The 5,715-nt window shown below is 40.6% G+C and overlaps 1 long non-coding RNA gene across 1 annotated transcript; it reads right to left on the bottom strand.

Moving 5' to 3' along the window:
* Nucleotides 1–3,215: 3,215 nt before the first annotated feature.
* Nucleotides 3,216–4,143, bottom strand: LOC123155709 (uncharacterized). The gene is made up of 2 exons (XR_006477581.1): nucleotides 3,655–4,143; nucleotides 3,216–3,572 (listed from the first exon to the last, which is right to left on the bottom strand). It is a non-coding gene; the product is annotated as an uncharacterized lncRNA (long non-coding RNA).
* Nucleotides 4,144–5,715: the final 1,572 nt, after the last annotated feature.

Here is a 5,715-nt window from a genome sequence, read left to right as displayed (position 1 = left end):
ACTAACGATACGATCAAGCTACCAACTTGAGAGCCCCCCTTGATACTACGACAAACGATCCTATAACTCGGTCTCCCAACTACCACCACGAGACCGGTAAAATAGAAAACCTATCAAGGGAAAACCTTTGCCTTGCACATGGTCCACTTGAGCTAGATGAAGACGATCTTGACTCCCTCAAGTTGGACCACCTTTCTTGATTGCGTTGGCTCGATCAAGACTAGATGATTGCTCCCCCATAGTTCACTATGGGTGAGCCACTCTTCGACACATCTTCACAAGTCCATTGACACCACAATGGATGGCAAGATTCAAGCACTTGATCTCTTCGTGATGCTCCACTTGAACTTGCACACGGCAATCTTGATGACGATCACCACTTGATGTCATCCTTTCCATGGGTTGTATGATATCTTCCTCTTGACGCAAGCCCATGGATACGTACCTAACCCCACATACAACTCTCACATAGACCATGGGTTAGTACATAAAGTGCAATGGACAATGCTTACCATACCATGGGATCACTTGATCCCTCTTGGTACATCTTCTACGCTTTGTGAGTTGATCAACTTGAGTCACTCTTGACTTAGTCTTGATCAACCTTGAATCTTTGCAACTCTCTTCATTTGGATGATGTCTTGAAGGTAAACATGAATGATCACACAACCTTCTTCTTCAAGACATGCTTGCAATAAGCTCAACACTCATATGACCAATCTTTGGATAATTCCTTAATAGCACCTTGGTCATCACAAACTCTCATTGAAACTAAAAAATGGACTCCAAGAAAAGCCTATGGGCAAACCCTTCAAATATAACTCAAGGAAACCATTAGTCCATAGAGATTGTCATCAATTACCAAAACCGCACATGGGGGCATCGCATGTCCTTTCAGCAGCTATAGATGCTCTAAGTGCCTATCATAAAAGGCTTATGTGGCGGATCGGAAAGCCTCGACCACCATTGTACACCTCCAGGGTTGTCGGTGACGTCCTCTTGCTCCCCTTCTTCCGGTCATCTCCACACAGCCGGAGATCCCAAGGTCCAGCAATGGGCTGCTGCTAATGAACTTAGCCGATTCTGGTTAGTATTTTTTCGCATATGTATTTGGTGTTCCAATTAAGTTATATGTGTTGGAACGCTAATAGGGACCCTATTAACAATTACTCAAGTTGTGGGTTAAATCACTTAGGATTAATAATCCAGGTCTAATGGAGTCGGTTAAAACCTAATGTTATTCTGTTAGCACTTCTTCATTGTGATTAGCCCTTATGTTCTTCATTTGAGCATCTATTGTCATAATTAAGTTATAATAAAGTTCTCTTAGAAGTTAATCTATTGTGTTAAGTCCTAATCATGATTCAGTCGCGTGCTAATCAATTCTTGGTAGCTTATAGCTCTTGGTTTATTCATAATATTCAAAAATCATGTGAGTTTAGGTTGAGCAAGAATTTTTAAGGAGAGGAATTGTGCATTGTTGACCTTAAACAAAATTCCCAAAATTCCATCGAAACCCTAAATGTAAATCCCCAAAAACGTTTGGGCTCAGGTGGCTCACCTTATGAACGCCGCCTCCACAGCTCTACTTTTGTGGTCCTGCCCATCCCTAGTTGTGTGAGGGTGTTAAGATCTTCCATTGTCGGTGGGTCCTCGGCCCGGCCCATGACTGGTAGGCCGATGTTGTGAGTACCCCCTAACCCAGTACACCATTAGTAGCATCTATAGCTGTTAGATCTGATCCGACAACTTGCAAGGACACCCAACTAGAATGACACCCAACTAGTTGTTTGTACCAATATTTTATTGTGAAACCCTTGTTTTAAACCATCTCCATATAGGTTTGTCAGATTCACGATCCAAAGTCAGTACACATCAATTCATTACTCATCTCAGCCTATTGTCGTTGCAGATCTTCTCACATTCACCTCCTAAAGTTGCATTGTCAATGCGTATTTTCCATTTGTTTTAGAATACAACATATGCCATTACTTACCTCATAGAGGGTTTTAAATGGCACATTACCACACCACACATCTTCCGGTAAGTTAGTTAACGAAAGATATTGATTGGTTTCTGTTGAGGTTTTGGGTTCGATGACAAGAGTGACTTGTCTCAAATGTAAGCAATCACGACTTTCGTAACGAATGACCAAGGTACATACACACCCTAGTTATATTTTTTTTGGTGTAGGGGGGGGGGGGGATGGTCAGCTTTATTATATCGTCATGCCCCTATTTTAATACAAGACATCATAGTTGAGGGCAATTATACATGTGCTACCCAAAAAATGTAATTCTTTGACTCAAAGCATCTAATTAATCTTAACATTCTGTGGTGCAAAAGTGGATTTTGTGCCTAACATGAGATTTGACCTTAAAACCTATACCACGGAGATTGCATTGAGATTTGTTCTAGATCACAAACTCAAATTCAAACACAAGTAAAAAAACGACGGGGTTCAGAAAGCACAATGAACATCTGAACCATTGTGGATTAGCTAGGTACATGTTATGCCTGCACATCTATGTTCTAACTTATATGACTAAAATAATGCAACATGGCGTGAAAAAAGAAACACTTAATTTCACGGTATACAAACTTCTAGTGAATTGTGTTGCACTTGGCAATATTTTATTCTAGTCAAATCACTTTCACATGCTTCAATGACAAACATATCAACCCCTTGTCAGAAAAGAGAAAAGGAAAACAACTAAAATGGGTGTAGCGAAGGTTTAAACTAAAAATGATGACATGCTTGTGGCATTAGAATTTAATGAATAGAACTACATAGTGTACTACAAAGGATACGCCTATAAGGAATCTATTTTCGTTCAACACATAAAGGCTGATGTTCCAATGTAGTGGTTACTATTTATAAGCCTCTGAAGAATCTAGAAGACGACGGAGGCTGACAAACCATGGTCTCCACCATCTTGATCATACCAATCACTATGACAAAATTAAAACCCACTTCTGAACATTACAGTGCTCTATTCTCTTTAGAATTTGGAAGGCCTAACATGATGATACCGGTGTAAGACATGCTTGTGTTTCATAAGTACAACACTCTATAGAGCATATGAGCAATTAGCACTCATTACAACCCGAGTAACATCAATTGCATATATATATATATATATATATATATATATATATATATATATATATATATATATATATATATATGGAGATAATAGCCAAAATACCACTAGTGAAAACCGAACTTGCCAAAATACCACTAGTGAAAACCAACTGCCAATATAGCACTAATTTCAGTTTTTTCTAGCCAAAATACCACTAGTGCCTAACTGGGACTAACACCATCCAATAAAGACTTCTATGCCCTTGCCTCTTCACATCCCAAGCTTACATTTGAGCAATAAAAGAGAAACTACAATACAACATTCAACAGCAAATTGACAAGTCTCGACCCACCATGAAATCCCATGTCTTGCCTCTTGTGTACACTTTTTTTGTGAAAGGCCTCTTTTGTACGTCTTCTGCGGTGTACAATCATCAATTAAGACTGAACATCTATTTCTACTTTGAAATCCCCCATCAAATCATCTCTGAAACACACAAACACAACAAATTATAAATTTTCTGCACTTGGAATGAAAACCATTCATGGAAACATGGAAAAAATCATACCTTTTGCTGCTGTTGGTGTAGTGGCGGCAAGATGGTGGAGGCAGAGGATCCGGTCGAGGTTGCAGGGAAGGGGACCGGGGACGAGCTGATCTAGGTGGCTCCAAGCAGAGAACCGGTCAAGGTCACAGCTTGCATGATGTAGCAGTGAAGGAACGCGGGAGCCTCGGGCCAGATGAGCAGGGAGGTGGACGAGCCGGAGCAGGGGTGAAGATCGACCTGCGCCGGAGTTAAGGCAGATGGCGCAGCCCGGCCACGCACCCACGCACCATGTAGACGAGCGCCGGATCTTAGGCGGATGGCGTCCCAGCCACGCGCTGGATCATTGGGCGCCGGGCTGCCGAGCCATGAGCCAAGGAGAGGAGGTTAGTGGAGCGATGGGCGCTGGTACGGGTGGCGGAGAGGGTTAGAGGGAGGAGAGGGGGCTGTACGGAGGCGCCGGCGATGGCTGGTTCGTTGCGCCGCCATGTGTGGCCGCGAGGTGCGGGATGACTAGAGAATACGGGAGTGCTTGGCCGCTGGGTGCGTGAATTAGGTTATAGGGGGTAGTTCTGGAATACCCGGAAAACTGACAAATTTCTAATGGCTTGACTGACGGAAAAAGTTTGACAACTCACGGTAGTGCTATTTTGACCATAAAAACTGAGAGAGCAGTGCTATTTTGGCACTTTGGTTTTTACTAGTGGTATTTTGGCAAGATCGGTTTTGACTAGTGGTATTCTGGCTATTCTCTCATATATATTCTCCGGACAGTAAAATATCAAGTGTGTTGTGGTGAATAATGGATGGAGTTGGTATGAAGACATTAATTTGTATTCATGTTTTATCCCTAGACAATCTATTTCTCGTTGAGTTTTTGCTGAATATTAGGTTTACTTGGGATGAATTTGGTGGTATATCATCGTGTGCTCCTAAACTGATTTATTTGCATTTTGTGTGTGTAGTTCTTCATTATTCATTATCACGACCTCCGGTAACCCCCCCCCCCCCCCTAACACACTTTTTTTTTCTTAATGGCAAACCAACCCCTGGAGCGGATACGCTTATCACAACACTACCTCTTACATGTCCGTATTCGCGTGTGTAGAAGGGATAACCTGGAGGTGCTATGTCGGGTATAAATGTTAATCCAACTCTATCCAATAGTTTCCATCATATGCGATTATTACACACTTCTCATTAAAGAGCCGATGTATTAATACAGTTTTCAGCAGATTTTTACCAGCAATAACTCAGAACATCCTATTTAGTCTACCGGTCTACCTGTAATTAATTAATACATGCCTTTCATATTTCGCTCTTAATCCTACTTCGAAAGTATCAAAACTGGTTGGACAAGGACAGCACCTCGCTATATGTATCATATACATCTATGAATCATATAATTAAAAAGTATCCACTTTGAAAATCATATTACAAGATTTGTCATAAATAATTTCATATTTTATTTAACATATTCATATGAAATAAAGTTGCATTTGCAGATTGGACTCATATCTATAATGTCATGCATTTTCAACAAAAAAAGCCATGCAATTTTAATGGCCTGAGTATATCCTTGGTTAGAGTGAGTATAAAAAGGTATTCTTTCTTGGTAGTAACTGGAAATTAAAATCCCAATGGATACTCAGAAAATCAATTTGCAGCCATGCACCTTCGTATATCCTGCACAAGCAATTTGATATGCATGCTTTATGAGAATTAAGTATATCCTACATTAAAGGAGAACATATCCTTGTTATCAATCTATCAGAAAACAGTCACTAGCATTTAATAGCTTGCACCCATCTACGTATACTCTATCTGCAGTTTGATACAAGAACTAGATGTGCCTACATTAAATGACAACATATCCAAGTTATCTTGAGGGTTCGGTTAATTAAATGACCAAAAAGCGAACGACTTTGCAACCAATATATATAGAACCCAAGTGGTGCTAAATTATTGCATAAAACACATACCGATAATACTATTTCACGTAAGAAGATGACTAGTGTTAAGATAATAGGAGTTTTCTGCCTCCTAGTCTTTGTGGCCCTCTCTTCATATCCACACCGTGCGCAA

The sequence above is a fragment of the Triticum aestivum genome, chromosome 7B, assembly GCF_018294505.1.
Source record: "Triticum aestivum cultivar Chinese Spring chromosome 7B, IWGSC CS RefSeq v2.1, whole genome shotgun sequence".
Taxonomy (NCBI): Eukaryota; Viridiplantae; Streptophyta; class Magnoliopsida; order Poales; family Poaceae; genus Triticum; species Triticum aestivum.
This window is presented reverse-complemented; position numbering and strand designations above follow the sequence as displayed.